Source organism: Myotis daubentonii, chromosome 7, assembly GCF_963259705.1.
Source record: "Myotis daubentonii chromosome 7, mMyoDau2.1, whole genome shotgun sequence".
Lineage (NCBI taxonomy): Eukaryota > Metazoa > Chordata > Mammalia > Chiroptera > Vespertilionidae > Myotis > Myotis daubentonii.
The window spans coordinates 69048617-69070578 of NC_081846.1; the positions used below are offsets into that span (position 1 = coordinate 69048617).

General features: G+C 41.3%; 1 long non-coding RNA gene across 1 annotated transcript in view; it reads right to left on the minus strand.

Moving 5' to 3' along the window:
* Nucleotides 1–4924: 4924 nt before the first annotated feature.
* Nucleotides 4925–21962, minus strand: part of LOC132238664 (uncharacterized) — a 67049-nt gene continuing 50011 nt past the window's right edge. Inside the window, exon 6 of the long non-coding RNA XR_009453851.1 lies at nucleotides 4925–5580. This is a non-coding gene — a long non-coding RNA (uncharacterized LOC132238664). The remainder of the gene's footprint in view (nucleotides 5581–21962) is intronic.

Below are 21962 nucleotides of genomic sequence, written 5' to 3' on the forward strand. Positions count from 1 at the left end.
GAGACCTCAAAATGTCCATGGCGCTTCACGTGAGACCAGGATATACCTTTGCCTGATTAACATTGACACGGTTTAATCTTCAAGAACTGGCTTTTGGTATTATTCCAACTAAAATAAAACAACTGAAACTCTATGTCAAAACAATTTTAGTCGTTAGAAGAAAAGATGTGGTAGGTATTTCATTCACTAAGTATGATTCGCGTAAACATGGGGCTGATGGTTTGGGCTTGACCAAGGCAACTATGAAGCATCTGGGGGTAGAGCGGTAGATTGGAGCACAGCCTATGATGCTGCTTGAGTTCAATTTTTGGGGTAGCTTCCTTTTATCTTTTATCCAGAGACACCTGTGGCACTGAGAGCCCAAGTGAATTTCTAGAAACTTTTTATATCTTTGGTTTTGAGCCCCTTCCCGCCCGCCAGCACATACTTAGAATGGTTGCTTTGCTCTCTTAATGAAAAGAAACTAAGCAAACCTAATAAGTTATTGCTACCTACCACCCCACTGAGCCAGCTGCCCAGTGTTGCTCAGGGTCCTTGGATGAAGTCTCTTTCCATGGAGAGATCTACCCAATCTATGACCAGGTTTCCTGGCAGCGATGAGGGGAAATATTTCTCACTTTTTCTAACAGTTGTTTTGCTATGGTGCTGGGTCACTATTGTCCACTAACCCCCTATGAAGTCCCTCCGTCAGATTCACCTTCCAGTAGCATGCTTACCTTTATAAATTGGCACGTCACCCTGGGAAGTATCTCTTCATGAGTTATATTTCCTTTTTTAGTAATTAAGCTCTGTCTGAATTTCTATTTCAGTCTCCCTCAAATAATTGCACATCCCCCTTTAATCTAAACGATGTTGACATTGACTAGAACTCTGTCTACTAACCCCCCTCCCAGTAAGTTTACCCAATGCCTCACCTCACCTCCATAAGCTCTTCCCATGATATGAAAGGCTATGGGACATTTGGGAGGTAATCCCAGTTCTCTGGGGCTATAGCTAGTTTCGTGAACTTTGGCTCATTGGCTCATTCTCCTGAAGGACTGGCACTCGTGGTGCCATGAAAGAACACAGATACATGAGAAATAGAACAACTCTAATAATAACCATGGTTTGCATAGAAAAATCAAGAGTGTAACATTTGACACTAGAAAGCACACGCTTCCCAGTCTGTTCAGAAACAACAGTATTATGAGAAAAGGAAGGCAATAAATATAGAGCATATTTTTTAAGAATTTTGCCCATGAATATAAATGATGAGCAAATGAGGGTTATTTAGGGATAGGGGAGCTGAGAAAATTTGGGGTGATGTTTGCATTTATGTTAATGTTTCTTAGTTAAAGGAAATCTGATTATAATAATATTTATAGCTACCCTTTAGTACATACTCTGTGTCAGGGAATTCTTTACATATGTTTTTCTTTTTTTAATTTAATTGGCACAATTGTCCTTCCTTATCCCCATTTTATGGGTGAGAAAATCAAGGTTCAGAGAAAGTAAGTAATTTGTCCATTGTCAAACAGCTAGTCAATGAGGTGGCCTTGTTCAATCGGAGGTCTACACTCTCTAAAGGTCAAGCTTGCAAATGAAGGCAGTGAAGAGGAAAAAGCTAGGGGAGTAAGAAAGAGCTGCAGTTGTTTGAATGAACAGGGTCTCAGAAGAAGCTAGAAAATTTGAATTAAAACATAAGAAAAGAAGGAAAAATATGCCTTGGAAGGTGGAACTGTACTTACTTCTCAGAGACAAGCATGAAAATTAAATGCTTCTATATTAGAAGGTGACATCACAACTAAAGTGATATTGAGTGATCATCAGAAGGTTCAAGTGTGCAGGAGTTTTTAAGGCTAATTACCTGCACCGGATGGATGCTATAACTTTGTTGAAGAGTAGAATTTGGCACAACAGGTCTGTTTTGGACATTAGCCACCCACTTAGTTACTGATCTTCTATTTAGTTTCACTCACTTCCCAGTCAGCCTCACAGTATAAGCCAGGGCCTATGAGTACTGGATTCCTTAAGTCAATATAATACAGTTTCACATGGTAGTAACAATACTAACCACAATGTGGTACAACAACAAATGATTTAGAGTGAGATTCAAGAGACCTAACTTGTAGTTGTAGATTTACTAACTAATTTTGTGAGCCTAAGAAATTCACTTAACTTCATTGTGACTCATATTTCCAGTCTGTGTAGGAGGAGATTAATTTATTCAACAAATATTCATTGAGAGAGCCTGCAATGTTGTAGGCACAATTATATGTGCTACAGTGTACTCTATACCCTGCACTCTCCTGGAACTTCCACATCCCAGTAGTAAGTAGCAGAGCCAGAAAATCTCAAAGGAAGTGAATCAATAAAATCTCAGAAAATAACATGTAGACAATAACACAGGGAAGTGTGAGAGAATATGTAGCAAGGGGACAACTTACAGGCTCTTAGCATATCAAGGCAAGAGGTGATGGTGGCTTTTGGGAAAGAATATATTCAGGATAGCAAATAAATAACTTTTACTGATGGATTAGACATAGGGTAGTAAAGGTAATAAGGAATCAAGGATAAGTCATTTCCAACTCCTACATAGATGAAGTTGGCATTTACTGAGCTGAAGAAAAATGGTGAAGATCAGGTTTGGGGTTTGTAAATCAAGAGTTGTTAGTTGGTTATTAGGCATTGCCCTATGTCATCTCTGAGGTTATGCCAGTTATAATATTATGGGATGCTAAACTGTAATCAGATAGGCCATTTTGAGAGATGAGAGAGATGATGAGAAGTAAATTATATCTATGTCAGTAAGAGACTAAGGTAGGATAGACATAACATCTAAGACATAGAAACTGTGTGTTGGTAAAATTGCCAACTCGGATGTCTACTTCACAGAGTATTAAGATTAAGAATAGGAGAGCCCTGGCTAGTTGTGGCTCAGTTGGTTGGAGCATTGTCCCCCATGGGTCACAGGTTTGATTCCCAGTCAGGGCACTTACTGAGGTTACAGGTTCAATTTCGGTCAGGCTGTGTGTGGGAGACAATCGATGGATGTGTCTCTCCCACATCAATGTTTTCCCTCTCCCTTCCTTCCTCCCTCTCTAAAATCAATTCAAAAAACGAAGACAAAGAAGATCGTAGATCTAGAACCAATGTCATGAGAGACCTAGTACATCGCCCGGGAGATTCATATATGAGATGCCGAAGATGGCATCCACATCTGGAAGATGGGAGGGCAAAGATGGCAGAGACCTCTCTCAGCCACTGGTTGGTGCGAGAGGTCTCATTGCCTTTCTCGTAGAATAAATGAGTTCGGAGACTGTAGGAATACACTTGGGTGGGTTCAGTGTGAAACTTGCCATTCTACTTGGTAAGGGCTGGACTTATCACCTCAGAGGTGTGAAAACAGGTGTGAAAAACATCCCCTCTCCCGACCCCCAATACTTCTAATAAATGCATTCTTTTTCAAACCTTTCACTCGGACAATAACTGATTCTAAAAACCCCATCGTGCTTTTTCCCCCTGCCTATTCTTCACCTTCTTCAATAGAATTATCTAAAACTCCTGGGGTCAGGAATGCAGTGTCATGACTAAGTTCAGGGAAACCGGGAATGAATTGCTATGGCACGCACTTGCATTTCACTTTGCTACCAGTTAGTATACATGAAAGTACTGGTTGGCAGCATCTGCTTTACAAGAAGATACTCCTGACAGGTCGTCAGGCAGCGTGAGGAATATTTCTGCCCCACAAACGAGCGTCGTTGCTGGAGTCACCACCACTGGCACAGGACAGACAGCCAACGGTTCCTGTTCCCATTGACAACCAGAACCAGAGACAAGTAAGGATCATGGGAAATGTTGCAAGGGAACGCATTGTGTGAATTGTAGTGTAATATGCAAATCTAGGCTGTGATTCCTGTGTTCTTATTCAATCATGAGAAATGGCTGTTGGGCCCTAGCCAGTTTGGCTCAGTGGGTAGAGCATCAACCTGTGAATCAAAGGGTCCTGGGTTCAATACCGGTCAAGGGCACATACCTCGGTTGTAGGCTCCACCCTGGCCTGGGCCCTGGTTGGGTCGTGTGCAGGGGGCAGCCGGTCGATGTGTTTCTCTCACATCGATGTTTCTGTCTGTCTTTCCCTCTCTCTTCCACTCTCCCTAAAGATCAATGGAAAAATATCCTCGGGTAAGGATTAGCCAAAAAGAAAAAAGAAAAAGAAAGAAAGAAAAGAAATGGATGTTGGTAATTAATGAGTGACATTTCTACAGATCCATCATTCCTAAGGCTAGCTCACAAGTGTGCCATCCCAACCACAGCCAGTTTTGAACCAATTAAGCAAAGACTATTGCTAAGAAGAATGGTGGCTTTATATGTGTAGAATGTTACCATAATAGTTTCACTTCAACACTAAATATTCGACATTCAATAGCACTGAAAAGGTAATGGGCGGTTTTTTCACGCCTTTTTATATTTGGTAAGTGATAGGTCCCACCCAATAGCTTTGCAATTTATTTTAAATGATAGGTTTTTACAAAAAACCTCACCTAAACCCTCATCCCATGTATTTCTATCAAATTTAACCTCAGTTTTTAATGTACAGAGGCCAATATACCCCCTAAAATTGTTGCCGGGTATACTTATCTTAGCAAATAACGTTCATCTCATAAGTTTATTTTATAGCCTTCTTTCCTACCCTGAAAATGCTGGCTTCACTCTTGTTTTCCTCTCCTATTACCATCCATTCTCTGATTCTATTTTTTCTAAGGTCATACATTATGACAGAAAATATGCTATTTAGACGTTTGACCCTTCCGTCCTCAATCATGTTTAAAAATGCTTTTTTCTCCTCTTCCTTATGTCAGCAAAGTTAGAATATAAAAAAAAAAACACACATCACAACATACTTATGAAGTAAAACAAATTTACTATATTTGGCTTTGTTTTAACTAATGTGCTGAACATTTCTAAATGCATGGCCTCCTTAAGAGTTGCCAATGTCACACGAATGTTTAATGTGAGCTTTTCAACAGAAGGACCCAGTCTCCATCAAGCCTTTAGCACTGTAGTTCCCACCCAGGAATTCACCATGTTCCAGTCGTTGACTCCAAGATGTTGGGTAACCTTTATACACAACAATTCATGTGTACTTGTCTCCGTTTATAAATATGACCAGGTACGTTGTCAGAAGGCCAACACACAGCATCCTGTCTCCATATCTGCATCAATAATTTGACAAATTAAAAGTGTTGTTGATAACTATTTTGAACTTGTTTATTAGACATTTCCTTTATTTGAACAAAAATTCTACTGGAGATTATTAATAAATTCTTCTCCTGCTACTATTATAAATTGCTTTAAAAGACTATAGGTTTTGGGAGGAGATAAGTAATTCATACCCACTCCAAGCACAATCACATTGTTGCCATCTTTTTCAACTTATGACTTCTGGAAGTTAAGCCTACACTCAACTTAGAAAAAAAAAGAAAAGACAGGAGCGAGGGAGCCAGAATGCAGTGATCAAGACATTCCGATCAACAGGCTTCCTAAATTCACTGTTCTCCAGGTCGAAGTTAAGATGGAAATTCCACACAAATTCAAAACCTGTTCAAAATAAAAGGACAAAATGAGATGAAACACAAAACTCCACAGCTTTATTTAAGAAGCACTATTTAAGCTATCAAGGATTTCCTGTTCTTGTTTTAAATAATTGTATGGTATCCTTTTGTTCTCGGGCTACTCTACATCCAAATAATCGCATATGTAAATGACTCAATGCAACATTGGATGCCACGGACAGTGTAAACGGGACGGTTTTTCCAGAAGCATCATATGTGCAGGCAAAAGTGGCATTAGAAGCTTGTGGTCAGATCAAAAAACCACAACTGTAATTGTTTATTTATATCGCTCACCATTACTCTGTCCGTTTAAGTTCACATTTTTTTTTTTTAAATTTCTAAACACTGCCGAGTTAGCCTTAGAAGAGTGAAAAATGCATGGTTCGCCTAAATGATTAAAGACAAACAACTTAGGCCTATGCATGCAGCAAGATGCTTTAATATGGAAATTATTTACTTTGCCCTGGCTTATAGTTTTCATTTTGATGCTGCCCTTGAAACTCTATGATAACAGGGCCATTCAGTGGAATTTCTGCATTTTTTTTTTCTTTAGTTCAGGGCAGCTGGTTTCTTTCCTCTCGAAGCAGAAAGCTGAAGTATATTTATCACTCTCACAGTGACTCAAAACAAACAGGAAGTCTTCATCAGCCGGCTCCTGGGCATAGCTGATATTAGGTACTGGCAGAGAGGAAACAGAGACCTCATTCTGTGGGAGTCCAACAGAATGGACACGCAGATGCAGGCGATAATAAAGTTAGGGATGCTCCAAATGACCACCGTGTTCTCCCAAGATTAAGTGCTCCTGCAACGCTCACCAGTTTTCAGACTGCAAAAATTCCTCCGTTTTCCTTGCCATTTCAGTTTGAAAGAGTAGTTTGAACTGGATACCACAGGCCTTAGAATCCCTGTGAACCTATGCGCCAAAGGAAACCTGGGAGGGAGCTATTCTGGGAGATTTGGCTTTGATCTGGTTGCTAGGAAAAAGCCCTGCTTTTGTCTGCAAGTATTCTGAATGGCTCCTTCAGTCAGAATGAGGCCTGCAGGTCACTGTCTGAATTAAGTGAAGAGGATTTTTTTTTTAATGCTAAAAATGAAGTTGTCGCTGTGTGCCATAATCAAACTGGGGAGAGTGAATTAGGCTGCGGAGCTACGACTTAAACTCCAAGGTATACTGTGAAAATCACCGAAGCATGCTTGCAGATCAAATACATGCAAATATTCCTCAGCGGCCCATATGTTCCTGGAGACCTAAGCCTTCGCCTCCTTTTTCAAATCAAACCTGTTTCAGATTCAAAGCCCACTCTCGTTTTTATTAATACAAATGTTTGCTATCAAACCATTTTTTAACCTTATAAACAAATAGAAAGGTCAAAGATTCACATTTAACTTTTTTGTATAACTAAACCAAACTCAGAATGGATGAGACTGCAAAGGGCTGATACTGATTCGAAAATGTTTAGGCAATGCTCTTTGGGAGGTCCTTCCAATATTGTCTTTTTTATTTGTTGACTAATCTCCTTCTTAATGATAATGCTTTTACCTTTGTACAAGGACTTTACAACCATTATCTAATCTTCACAGATCCTGGTGAGGTAGAAAGGGATCAAATCTTATCTCCATTCCACAGATGAGGAAACAGAGATGCAGGGAGGTTGAGAAACAAGCTTACATTGTAAGTGGCAGCATGTTCTGTCCAATTGCAAAAAATTGACCCGAGGCCACAGGCTTTGTTTTTCCAGGAATGGGCTGGATTTTACCCTTGTTACTGACATGTTCACCAGTCCCCTTCAACACCAGAATTTCCATAGGGGTTGCACTGAATCCCCATACAAACTGTTGGAAACATATGCAGCAACCTGGCCCAAGTGAGGCTCAAGCTTCTGGTGCCAATGAACTGAGCCATAGACTGAGAACCTAAGTAGCCCAAAGCAGACTGGGAGCCACTGCTCCCCTTCCAAGTGCTTCTGGCCTAGGAAGGAAATGGCTATTTTCATTAACGTATCTAGTTTTATTCTCCCTCAAGTTTGCAATGTATCTTGGACCCCAAATCCTAAAATATAAGATATAAATACAAAAATAAAAGAGAGCTAAGAGGTAAACCACATGAATGAAAATTGAACAGCAGTAAGAAATATATATAAATAAATGAGAGAAAAGTATCCAGAGACTGGGACCTTCAGGACCATAGAATTATTGTGGTTCTGAAGTTGGACTTCACTTGTATTTGTACCTGTAGGTCTAGATGGTAAAGATAAGTAGAGATTCAAAGTGAAAGGGATCCCTTTCTATATTAATGTTAGATGTCTTCTCTTCCTCCCCTCCCCTCCCCTCCCCTCCCCTCCCCTCCCCTCCCTCCCCCTCCCCTCCCCTCCCCTTCCCTCTCCTCTCCTCTCCTCTCCTCTCCTCTCCTCTCCTCTCCTCTCCTCTCCTCTCTTCCCCTGTCTCTTTCCTCCTCTCCTTTCTCTCTTTCCTCTTCTCTCTCTCTCTCTCTCTCTCTCTCTCTCTCTCTCTCTCTCTCTCAGCTTTATTGACATATATCCTCTTTTAAAGGAAATAGGGACTTCTCTCAAAAAAAGTTACAGGGAGAATGTACGCAAGACTACCCAAGTGTTAGCCTGATGTGACCTGTGTTATCAACCAGGTGGTGGGGATTATCTCAGGAAAACAGGCTGGGGAAGGAAACCTCTAGATGTCAGAGCACCTCTAGACATTTCAGAAGCAGGATGACAGGCCAGCCTATCTTCTGGAATGCGACTTTTCCTGCAGACCACCAGGCAAAAAACTCAGGAAGCCCACACCAGGCATCTCTGCCAAAAGACAAAGCAGAAGTGTTTTCAGGGCTGCATATCCTCTCTTGGTCTACCTGTTTACTTACTTTGCTTTGCAAACTGCAGATTCAGCTGTCGGTCTATGAACTGTGTATCTCTGAACACTACTAAATGTCCTGACTCTATTCCTGAGAATCACAGGGCCAATCTAGGTTTTTTTTGTTTTTGTTTTTTTGTGGTTTTTTTAAATATATTTTATTGATTTTTTGCAGAGAGGAAGGGAGAGGAATAGAGACTTAGAAACATTGATGAGAGAGGAACATTGATCAGCTGCCTCCTGCACACCCCCTTATTGGGGATGTGCCCGTAACCAAGGTACATGCCCTTGACCGGAATCGAACCTGGGACCCTTCAGTCCGTAGGGCGACACTCTATCCACTGAGCCAAACCGGTCAGGGCCCAATCTAGGTTTTAGTATCAAATAAGTGGATTCTGAACTCTCTCAATCCACCACTGCCAGTGTGTTGGGCTCAACTCCGAATGTGGAGAGGGATCATATTGTTTTCCTGGATCCATGAAATAGCAACAGGTTAGTGGTACCAAGGAGCCAGACTGCCCAGTGGTTCTTCACACTCTGCCTAAGTCCAACTCCAAAGACCTCCTACTGAGCAAGACCCCCCTACTGGGCACACACCACCTCACTTGCTCACTGCTGCCTTGTACAAACCTCCCAGCAACCCAGGAGACTGTGGCATTAGCTTCTCCATGTCACCATGGTTAGAGCTAAGCAAAAGCCAAAAATAAATTAGGTAAATGTAGTCAGTTCAGGCACAAATTCAGCAGGTGAATTTATTTCAAATTACTGTTTTGATCCTTCTCATTTAAGATACTCTTTAGAGACATGGAAGAGAACCTTATCATTCTCAAAGAAAAGCAGTATTTGATTTCCATATTTAGTGCATATTTAATCATACAAAAATACTTTACAATCCTTTTTGAAGTTATTATGCATTTATTAGAGGATTATCGATTTCAGTAATGAGAATTTTATTGTTAGTATTGGGTTGACATGAGACATTCTTTTTTTTCCTGGAAATTTCTCTATCGCTTAATTGAGTCACCTTATTCCTTCTGCCTCAATACACAATGGTTCCTGTTATTCTTTGAATTAATTTGGATAAAAGCCTTCTGCAAAAGCCATCTTCCTGGATCCACAGCCTCCTTTCTGAGTATTTGTTAACACATTATACTATCCTAATGTGAATCCACCCACCAGAAATTAGACAATCTCTCCTGGTTTTAATATTTTTCAAAGGCTTACAAAGTGCTAATCACTAAAGCAGTGATCGCCAGCCCTGGTTTTGTGATAGCCTGGGGTATCTCCAATGACCCCCTAGATCCTGAAGAAACAACATTCCAAACATTCTTCCAAAGAAAATTAATTATAGTTTTATTTAATTTGAAATATAAATATCTGCCATTGGAGGTAGGAAGTGTGTCACAGTGGGATTTGGTAGGCTGGAGCATTGTAACAATAGCCCATTGAAACTCCTCAAAGCTCAAAATCATTATGCTTTCTCAAAAAAAAAAAGAAATGCTATTCTTATTCCTACGAACTAACATTCTAACACACACCTTATGACAGGCACAAAAAGGAACTTGGACAAAACCCACTCCAGGACATTTCCTCAAAAAGAATACAAATAAGGTGTGTCACACATTTTCATGAATAAAGTAAACACGATAATATCTAATAACACCATTGCACCATTCTATGTGCCTAAATTACAGTTGTGCTAAGAAATGAGAAAGTCTCTGGAATAGGACCAGGATTGCCTTTTAATTGTCCCTTAGAAAAAGCAAAGAATAAAGTCACCTGCAATGGTTTTCTTTTGAGATCATTCACCTTAATTTTAAAATACAAAATCGGAAACATATTGAGACGCATGGGGAGGCTGAGCATACTGTCTCCTTTCCTCGGCCGGGCTCAGCAGCTCCAGCAGGCCCACAGTGCCAGCTTGAGACTGGCAAGGCAACTAGCTTTGCACGAAACAAAATCTTCATTTTTCAGTTCCAATCTGACTCCACTGAGAACATCTGTCTCTCTCCTCACCTTTGCTTTTTGTTTTGTTTTCTGAATTGAGGTCTTTTCTATTTAGGGTTGTTCTTCCTTTATGTGAAATGCTCCCTAAGCAAGTGAAAAACAATGACAATTTTATTTTCACATGGAGATTTCTCTCCCAGGGCCATATTCTGTGAATGAATGGCTTGTAGGACATGCGGCTAATAATAAACTCCACCAACTGTGCCAACGCAAGTGTGAGGAAAGCACAGGGAAGCGAAGGCTGGCCAGAGGAGATTCCCCGTACCTGCCATGCTGACTCCTTCCAAGAAAACTGTGGAGTCGGCTTGCTTATTTACTTGCTTTCTTGCCAGGAAGGTATTCCTTTTAAAAAGTAAACATAAATAGCTCCTACAACCCTTCCTTGCCTTGAAATCACTATTTCTCCTAGAAAATGAACTCCATCTGTTAAGATAGTGGAGAACTACACTGGACAAAACATGCCCATATTTGTTGAAGGTGTAATCCTATACCTGCTAGGAAGGGAACTGGGAGCATTTCCCATGCAGATTTAAATGTCGCCATGTAATACTGTCTAAAACCAAACCCATCCAGAGTGACTGCGCATGTCACAAACTTATCTCATCTGACCCCCCAACACTTGTACCAGAGTGTCACTGTCACTGAATTGTCTGGATTCCAAAGAGCATTCTGGCTGAGCTCTCACCCACCCCGTGGATTAACTAACACCATTATTTTTTTTAATTTCAAATCTCAGGCTTGTTTTAACCCTGTAACATGAAAGCCTTTTAGTCCACCTACCAACCATCAATAAACTGGTATGCAAAGAAGAAAGCAACTTGGTAATTGTTGAAATAGGGCAAAGTTAGAAATATTATCCACATGACTTATTCCACAAGCTACTTCATTTATTGGATAAAACATAATCTCCTGCCCATTACTCAAGCCATCCTCACTCCCATTCTTTTCATTCATTCTTCATCCATTTAATAACAATTTATTGAGCACCTACTACTTTCAAAGCCCTTTGCTGGGCACTGAGTGTGCAGCACTGGATAAAACAAAGCAAGTCCTTTTCTCTTGAGCCAAAATTCATTCCATTATTCTGGGGAGAGATAGACATAGACAGATATTGGTTTAGATAATTTCAGGAAATTAAAAGAACTCCGAAGAAAGTATAATTGGGTAGAGGGATAAAGACTAATTTGAATAAAATATTCTAAATACGAAGACAGTGACCCAATCCTTAACAGATCAGGTTGGTTGTCCAGGGGAAGGCTAGGATATTTGAGCTAATTTTCTGTTGCAAGAGAGACAGCCCCACCCCACATACATACATACATACACACATAAACAAACAAACAAACAAACAAATAAGTAAGTAAGTAAATAAATAAATAAATATAAAAGAGTAAAAACGCCCTACAATGAGAAGGAGCTTTTGAGTCTAAGAAACAGAAGAAAGGCAGGAAGGCTGATGCATAATGAAAGGCAAAATAAAGTAAGCCTGGAAGTCGGAGGGATTTGGAGGTTGGAATGTGTTCTAAAAGCAGTGGGCAGCTATTGGGGGAGATTAAATCAGGAAGTGACTTGATCTGATTGAGGCCTTCAAACAGCACATTGGGTGTCCCGCTCTATGGGGAACCTAATAAAAAAAAATCAAACCGCCGAAACTGGTTTGGCTCGGTGGATAGAGTGTCGGCCTGCGGACTGAAGGGTCCCAGGTTCGATTCCGGTCAAGGGCATGTACCTCGGTTGCGGGCACATCCCCAGTAGGAGATGTGCAGAAGGCAGCTGATCTATGTTTCTCTCTCATCGATGTTTCTAACTCTCTATCTCTCTCCCTCCCTCTCTGTAAAAAATCAATAAAATATATTTTTAAAAAAATCAAACCATGGCTGATTCAGGATGTATTTTTGAGTGAGTAGAAGAAAATGGATCAAAATAATAGTCATGTTTTTCACTTGAACAGCAGAGTGGATGGTAAACCATTAACTGAGATGGAGATGATTGGGGGCAACACTTCTATTCTGCCTCCTCTGGTGCCTGAGGTGGGAATTTATTTATTTAACTTTGTCCCTCAGCAGTTCTTGATGCATGAAAAATGGACTTTTATCAGCTTTCCTCATTGTTCCTATGTTCTAGCCTCCTATTAAAATCATAGTATTCCAGGTTGGTAGCATGCTTTATTTACTACATTCCCATCAACTTGAAAGCCTAGTCTAATATCCAGTTCCTCTAAGAAGGCTTTGCTGATTGAAACTCTCCTCATAATGATTTACCCCTTACTAACATTCATTCTTTCGATTTTTATTATGATTCTTTTACTCTATTTTATACTTAGCTCCTACTGAATTCAGATCAAGTTCCTTGGTCCTCCTCTCTCTTTTTCAGCCCCCAACTGCCCCACCTCTCAACTGCACCTTTTGAGTATTCCCAATGCTGCACTAGGCTCTGTGTTGCCCAAGCCTGAACTCTGCCATTGTTCTCTAACTGGCCTTCCCTCTCCATCGCTATACCTGCCATAATCCTACTAATCATGTAAGACTTGGCTCAAGGGTCTCTTTTCAAGAGATCATTTTTGACCCCTCCCCAATCAGAGGTAATTTCTCTCTCCCCATCCCCTAGGAGGCAGTGGAGTATAATGGTTGACATCTCTATCTCTAGGGTCAAACACTAATTCCCCGGCCTACCTTGTAACTTATTAATATCTATAATTCTCTTCTACTTCACCTGGAAAGTCAGAGGTGGAGGGGGTGGGGGAAGTGGTAGGAGTACCTATAACTGATAAAATTGTTGTGAGGATCAAGTAAGTCAACACACTTAAAATATATCATATAGCACGTGACACATAATAAGGACTCTTCAGGGTTAGATATTTTTGTTATTTTCATCTCAGTGTTCCTTGGCTATCTTATACAAATAGTGGTGTGCTTTGCATTGTGATTGTCTTTAACCCATCAGATTAAAAGTTCTCTGAGGATATAATGGTGCCTTCTTCATCTTTTTATTCAGTAGATATTTTATGAATACTCATTGATCAGTGAACGCTGAACATAAAATAATTGTAAAGATTTCCATTTCTTTTGCTCTAAGACATTGATTCTTTTTAAAGTACAAATAATATCTTTTCATTTCTTATTTTTAAATTTCATATTGCACAGTATGCATACATACTCTGTGTGTATATGTATATGTATATGCATATACACACTAATGCATATACTCACTATGTATATTGGGGACATAGAGCATTCAGTCTATATTTTTAATTTTTTAAAAAGCTTTCTGAATTAAGAAACTATTGAAGAATCAATACATGCAATATATATCATACTAAATTCACCAGTAATTCTGCTTTTAAAAAGGGAAACTCTCTCTTCATTTATTCTAAACATAAGGAATTACCACAACATGGCATCATTCCAGCTCACAAAAGTCTTCAGGCCTCTGAAGACCCAGAGTTGGGCAGGAGGTTCTTGTTAGTGACATGTGCTCTCTCATCAACATCGATAATAATAAAAGTGTAATATGCTAATTAGACTGGATGTCCTTTCGGAAGACCTTCCGGACGAAGCCGGGGCTGCATGGGAAGCCAGTGTCAGCAGCTGAGGGAAGGAAGGCCTACTCTTGCACAAATTTCATGCATCGGGCCTCTAGTCAATTAATATTAGACAAAGTATGGGTGCATCACAGTTGCTGGGTGTTTTGTATACTTTTTCCAAATGTGAGGACACTTTTTCTGTTTTCTGACATGTCAAGACTATGGTCATGGTCATAAGTAATAAAAAAATACATGTCTCTATAGGTTTCTGAATAGTATTGTATTTCATCTCACAAAAGAAAGAAAATTTTCAATGAGCAAGTAGATTGTGACTTGTTTTGAGATATGACAGGGACAGAGTCTGGTGTAGTGTGAATTTGAAACAAAATCAAGGGTTGATTTTAGCCTACTTTTTTAAAAAACTAAGTATACCATGCTAAAATAAGGATAAAAACTGGATTAAAAGATAAACTTAGAGTCTCTGCATCTTTTTCCACAAAGTATCACTTAAGCTGGAAAGGATTTCCTATAGTTCCTAGTAAACATAGTTTTATTATATCCTTTGTTCCTAGATTATCCCATATCCAACTAATTATAGGTGTACATTACACAACGCCCCCTAAAGACTATCATTTTTCCCTAGTGATCGGCTAGTATTGAAACTCCAACATAATTATGCTTTAATATAAGCCATTATAGTCTTCCCTTGTTTGTTTGCTTTTTTTCACCTTTCTGTCCTTCATTTCTTCCCTCCTTTTTTTCCTTTCTTCTTCCAACTATTCCAGCATTTGTGAATAATTTGGTCAACCCTCCTAGATGACAGTCTGCATCTTCAGTCACTACTCACCAGCTATATTCTGTCCCACAGATTGACTTATTTAACTGCACAAGTTCTTGTCTTCAATGCACACTCTTCTGTTCTTGGTTGAGTTATAACACATACTTTTTTCATCAACCTCTAAAAAAAAGGTAACAAAGACTCCATTCTTACACATAAACTCAAGAATTCAGGATAATTTCTCATGTAGTATCCATTTAAACTCTATATTTCCATGTCACACTCTAACTGCCTATGGCATGGCCTAGATTCTGATAAAAACTTGTCCAATCATATCTGTAAAATGCATCTCTCTTGATGTCTGATTGACAAACTACTGAAAATACACTCAAACTGAAACAAGTGGGTAATAAAACCACTGAGAAAACCAATTTCTGCTTCACTTCTTAACTTCTACATACTTCTTTCTATCTTCAGTGACCTCGTGTCTAGTAGAAACTCCATGGGCTACACATTTGTTTAAATAACAAGTTTTGGCTTATGTTTTCTGCCTCACATTATTTCTTTGCTTGGCTACTAATAGTTATTTTTCTATTATTCTTCAAGCTAAGTGGCAAAATTCATAATCTCAAATACACAACTGTCAGCTCTATAGGAAAGTAAAGTACCCCTCCTAATTTTGCCTCCTGCATTCACTCCTCAAAATAGTAGTAAGAATATATCCACTCTTTCCCCTCCTATTTCATTTTGTGTGTTTTTTTTATCACCCTCCTCAATAAAACAACATATGTTAAAATCAAAGACATTTCTTTTAACTCAACAAAATTGGTCTTTGCCACTATATTTGTTTGCCAACTGAAAAAGTGGAACTTGGAGAATAATGAATGAGAGATGTCTCTGGAAGGAGAGATTATTTGATAAAGTAATACTGTAATAGTAGAGCACTTTCCCCACATGCTTCAAAACTGACACCGAATTTGGAAAATGAAGTGGGAATTAAAGTTGAAAGTAAAAAAAAATTCAACTACTTTATTTTGAAGTAGTAAGTTCTCACAAGGGTGGGTTTTGGTTGGTTTTATTTACCCCTGAGACCCCATGTCTAGAACAGTGCCTGGCACATAGTAGGGACTAGTTCAATAAATAAATGTTAAATAGATAAGCTACTTTACACACACAAAAATGTTGCAACTTGTTTATTAGCTGTCAAAAGCAGGTTCCTTCATGCATAAAATAGCATTTAACTGAGTAATTTGCCCCAACTTCCTCCTTTTGCAGAAAACCAACAAAAGAACTGTAACTTTTTACCTAAGGATCAAAGGTGTCAACCTATTAGCTCATGCTACTTTAAAGTCTTGGATAACAGTCTTTGGTTATTTTTAGATAAATTCTTTTGTTTCAAGCTTAAAAAGAAGTATTAACAAAGATCACAAAATAAATCACTTATTCAGAGCAGGAAAATGCATATTAAGAAGTTCAAAATACAGAATGTAGAGGCTGTGAGCTAACCTTCCCAGAATACAAGTCAGATCTAGCTTTAGATACTGGAGTGCTATATTGGTCCCACTTGGGACTCATCAACATAAAAGGAATGGGGAGAACTTGGAGAGTTGAAAGTCTGAAAAGGAAAGGGAAAAAAATTAAAAATTATAGAGTACCCATGCATTCTCAATACCTAAAACAATAAGTCAAGAGGTAGAAAAGTTGTAGCAATGGTTAACTATAGATGGTGGAATTATGGGTAAGTTTATTATCACCCATAATTTTCTGTATTTCCAAATAGTCTACAATAAGAATGTAAGACTATTGCAGTCAGAAAAAAATGAATGCACGCACTTTTTAAAACAAGAAAAAAGCCAATGACAAAAAATCATGTGAAACATGATGAAAACTTAAAGGATTAAGATTATAAAGTCAAAGAAGAGAAGGCTCATTGGTGACTTAACAGTCTTCAGGGTTTAAAACAACCATTAACCTAAACCTGTTACAAAACACATGGGATGGGCTAATTTCATGCACACACACACACACATGCATATATATACACATATATATGTATGCATAGAAATCCACTGTCACAACCTATACGCACGCACACATAAACATACTTACAGGGAGTAAGGCTCTTGGAGAAAGGGCAAGGGCATACAAACTATGTGGGAAAACAGCACCCAGATAATGAGGGTATTGTTTAAGGCAGCAACTCACCCAGTGATGGGATGTGAAGAACATGAACAAAGGAAAAGGATGTGCCTTTCCAAAGGGGCACTGAAGAATCTCAGGAAAAGGTATGTCTGTGAAAAGGAGACATGTTTACAATAAGGTTTAAATAGAATGCTCATTGTCCCACAGGCAAGGGATACCCAGGGAAGCGTCCAATATGTGAAAATAGCATCTACAGTAGAGAAATGCCTAAGAATCCCTAGCCTCCCCTCTCCAAGGTGAAGGATTCTGAATAGGCCAAGCTAACATAGGCACAAGCAGTTTCTCTCATGGGCTGGGGTAGGGTGATCAGGAATTAGTGGTCTTATTGAAAAAAAAAAAAAAAGAATGGACCCAAAATTAAAATCTGTTTGTTCCACAAAGCTGACCAACACTCTTCTGCTCTCTATATATCTTGGTCCGAAATTATTTGGGGAAATACAAAGCCAACCCATTGCCCCATTCTGTGGCTGAAGAGTGGTCTCATCCTCAATAAACTTCCGTCCAACTGCCTTTTGCATCCAGTTTTTCTCTCTCCGCTTGTTAACATTATCCACATAATGCAAGGTGGCCTCCCTCAAGTATCCTAATTGCATTTACAGAGAAGACTATCAAGAAAAACATGCTTTTACTTACAGGAATTGCTCTCCTAAAGGAAATGTCAGGAATGTTAACAGGTGCCATTGTTAAGCCGGGGAGATACTTAGAGGACAAGCATCCAGGCTCTTAACATTGCACTGTGGAAGTTGCTGTCTCCCACATATTCTAGGATTAGAATAGTTGGGGTCAATTCAAATGTTCACGCTGTGTCTGGACCATACAGATAGAAAACACAACTGAACCTAAACCTTCCGTTCAGGATAGGAGTTCCTTCCAAGCACGCCAACTTCCTCAGGCAGCGCCACAGCTGACAAACACAGCCAGAGGCAGCCGTATACGAGAAATTCAACTGGCGTCGTTCTTCAAGGAGGAACGCTGAGGATTGACCCAGCATCCACTGTGTGTCGGTGATTGTACTGGGGTCCTGTTCTAGCTACTTTCACTGAAGTTAAACTTAGGGAAATTCAAAGGTCTTAGGAAGTGCCCCACCAGTGGTAGCCAGAGGGGTATCTAGAATAAGTCCAGAAATGAGTGCAGGGCAAACTCAAAGATGCAGGCTGCATAGGACAAGTGGATGGAGAGGACTGAAAACTGTTTTATTATGGCAGGCCTGGTGCCACCACCTGCATCAGAGCAGATGCTGATGGAGTTCCAACGCTGAATCATTCTCCTCTGGGTGACTGACTCACCATCTCTGGCTCTTATGCATCTCGCTGGCTCATATTCTCTCTCTCTCTCTCTCTCTCTCTCTCTCTCTCTCTCTCTCTCTCTCTCTCCCTCCCCCCTCTACTTAGCCCTAGGAGGACAGAAAGGGTGCACAGAATTGGTAAGACGTGACAGAGATCAAAGGGCAGCATCACGCTGCCTGCTCAAGGTGTTAGCCCTAGGACTGTACTGTTACTCTCGCTTCCACCCACAACCCCTTTATTCTCTGGCGAGTATTGAACTTTGACCAGAAAGCCTTCCCATTCTCATGCCCTTCTCTCCACTCCATCTCCCTTTCCCTATCCCATCCCCTCTCACCACGTGCACATTCACACATTCACACACACATTCACACACACATTCACACACACACACACACACACGAACACACCCTGTACTCATGCCCATCCCTTCCCCTTCAGACTGCATCAAGTACTCAAACAGAGAAAAGAACACGGCAGACCTCACAGAGGCCGCATGCCTGCGCCCCGAGTCAGAATTCGACTTGGTTTAGAGACAGTTTCGATGTATTAGTTTCACACTCACTAATCAATACCACACGAGAATCGATTTCAAATACCTTTCCTTTACAGGGAGCTTCAACAGCCCAAATGTAGGGCAGACACTCAAAACCAGAGGGATTCTCTCTGCATCACTTTTGTGTGAACACAGCCTGCTGGCCAAAGACTATTCAAGTAAGTCTTGCTACCAGCTTCTTTGTCGCATGCCAGACCACGCAGCAGCGCTTGGGTGGCAGCAGCCATGCACCCTGGGAGGGGGAGGCCCCATCAGGACCAGAGAGCCCGTCTGTATAAGACAGAGCTGCCAGGAGTGTGTCCTTCCTGTGCCCTAACACCACACCGAGTTGGGGGGGGGCTCACATCCGCCGGGGAGCGGGCTCTTCGGGTGGGTCCCCAGCCTGAGCGCCCCCAAGGTGGGAGCTACCGGGTTCTTGGGGCCGCAGCAGCCAGGCAGCCCATCCTCCTGCTTCCCCCTGAACATCCAGCATCACCTTATCGTTTCCTCACCGAGATTAACTCCTGCTTCCTGGAGGGTATTTCTGAGGTGGAGAGCAGAGGTGGTGAAAAAGGGGGGGAGCTGGAAAGTCCAATCTGTCAAGCCCCATTTTGGAAGAAAGGAACACTGCAGAGTGGACGCCTTTCACAGGAGCCATTTCCTGCGCTCAGGAGGGAAGAAAGCGCGCAGGGCCCGTGAGCAGGAGGAGCCCCGCGCCGGTGTTATCTCTGACCTGCAGCTTAGCCCCAGTGTCTCGGCTGCCAAAAAGCTCCCATTCAGCCTGGTGCTGAGTTCATCAATGCCCCACGTGGCGGGATCCGAACAGGAAAAAGCCGGCAGACCGGCTCCCCGGGCAACCGCCTGGGGACCCCATGACAACTCCAATCCCCTCGCACACCGTCCCTATCAACCTGGGCCAGGTCAGAGCGCGCGGCCCCTGCAGAACCACAGGCGCGGGCCCACGCCCTTTCCCCTTGTCAACATCGTCACTTTAAACAGAACGTCGAGCCTTATCACGAAACCTGAAGTAAGTATGACAATTAAGATGGATTGCAAAGCCTGCTTGTGCTTCACAATTAACAATCGCTTGGCAGCGGGCGCGGCGCAACTGTTGGGGGGTATGGCAAGAACTTTATCCCTGCTTAGTGCTGCATTAGCATATTTAGTAGGCTGCAAGACATAATTCCTAAGATAGGAACATATTTTTGTCTTTTTAAAAAATCTGCAATTAAACCATCATATGGAGAAACTGCAGCAGGCAATCGACGTGCGGGCACTGAGATGGAGGTGGGGAAAGGAGGGAGAAGGAAAGAAAGTTCCCCGAGCACAGATCCCAACCTGAGCAGGCACAGCCTCCAGAGTCCCAGGTGAGCTAGGAGCTGTGGCTCCTTCCCAACTGTGCCAGAGCTCAGGGGGCCTGGTGCTGCCCAGGGCTGTGGCCTCAGGTGACTGCTCTGTAACAGCATAGCTATGTGCTTTAAACCCAAAGTGTGAAAAGCTAAATAAAAAATCAAACCTTGAGATGACCCTAGTGGTTCCTTAGCAAACTATGCTTTTTTCACAGAAAGCCCTTTTTTTGATGCTCAACCTCTGAGTAAAAAAAGATGCTGATAAAAATCACAAAGACACTCTATTCAACAACCGTGAGGCCTCTTTCTCAAACTTCCCATTATTTTCCCTTTACTTGCAGGGACCATATGTCACGTTGATGAAAAAGGATCAGGAAGCGCCGAGACTGGACCAAATGTTACCGAAAGCCCACCCTGGCCACCGCCCCACGCTGCTGCGGTGTGCTTATTGTATGTGCTCAGCCCTAACGTCCAAGTGTGCCCCGGCGGGGGTAGAGGAGGGAAAGAAACAGAGCCAGATCTTTCTGAGATAGCCAGGACTTTGTCTTTCTTGACATCTGGGTTGCAAGAAAGCAGGATATCCTGCCAAGTATAGTACAGCTGTGAGACCCACCTTGTGACTTCAGACACCCCTGACGCTGAGGAGCACAGAAGATACGGTGTGTCATCTGGGAAAGAAACCTCACCCACCCTTTACCTCTTTTCTAAACACACACACACACACACACACACACACACACACACGTGCATGCACACCCGCCACCAGTTTAGGTGAGCAGCTCTCCAGTTGCATAAAGGAAAGCATGTGAAAGCAACAAATGCAATTTAGCCCACAAAGTCTCTCTTTACAAAACCCGAAGAGTAGCAGATTAAAGCACCTGGCAGTCCTGGCATGCCAGAAGCAAAGCTAAGCTGTGACAAAACAAAACAGGTGTACAGGTATAAAACTTTTGCTTTCCAATAATGCCCCTCTCTTCGCTGGAATGCTTTGACAGGTGCAGAAGTTCAAGTTACAGTGGGGAAGTGGCAAATAAATACACAGCATTAGCGTCTGACGTGCTTGCTGAGCACTGGGGATGTTAATAACTGGCAAGGTACACTAATCTCTGATTGCAACATTTGGTTTACCTTAATCTGGAGGGACAGCTGTATTAAAGAGGGAATTATACTAATCAGTTCAAGGCCCTTGCATATAAAACTTCCCATTAGGCTTAAAGTACACCAGCTTATGCTCATTCTCTAGGAGCCTTACATCTGGTTCTGAATAAGGCTGCCTCTCATTTGCAAGGTACAAACTGAAAACAAGGGGGAGTGGGGCTGACGGTTGCCGGAGGATGGGTGATAGAAGAGCAAGCTACTAATTCTTTGAAATTTATAACGGCACAAAACTAGCTTCTAGGCATCTTAATACTAAAAGGGGGGGGAAAAAGCATGTATTATCAACCCTAGGCCATTTTTTCCTGTTACCGGAGGTGGCCAACATAAAATAAAATTGATGATGTCAGTCAAAAACAGCTAAGCACAAAGCTTGGCTTTGTTATCTTAAGTCAGAAGGTATGATAGGCCGTGCCATATGGCTCTAATCCGCCTCTATCTCCCATCACCTAACAGGAAACCTTCATGTAGCATGACCTTATTTGGCTGGTTCCAGGTTAGGGCTGCCCAAAGGGGATTTTTCTGTTTCTGCTATATCCAAAGGTTTATGTTGATTTTTTTTCTGAGCCCTGCAAACTATAAATCCAACTGATTACTCTGCACTCTTTTGCTTGACTGAGCCTTTACAATCAGACATCCCCGTTAACAATAAGCTCCTAATGAATCAAACA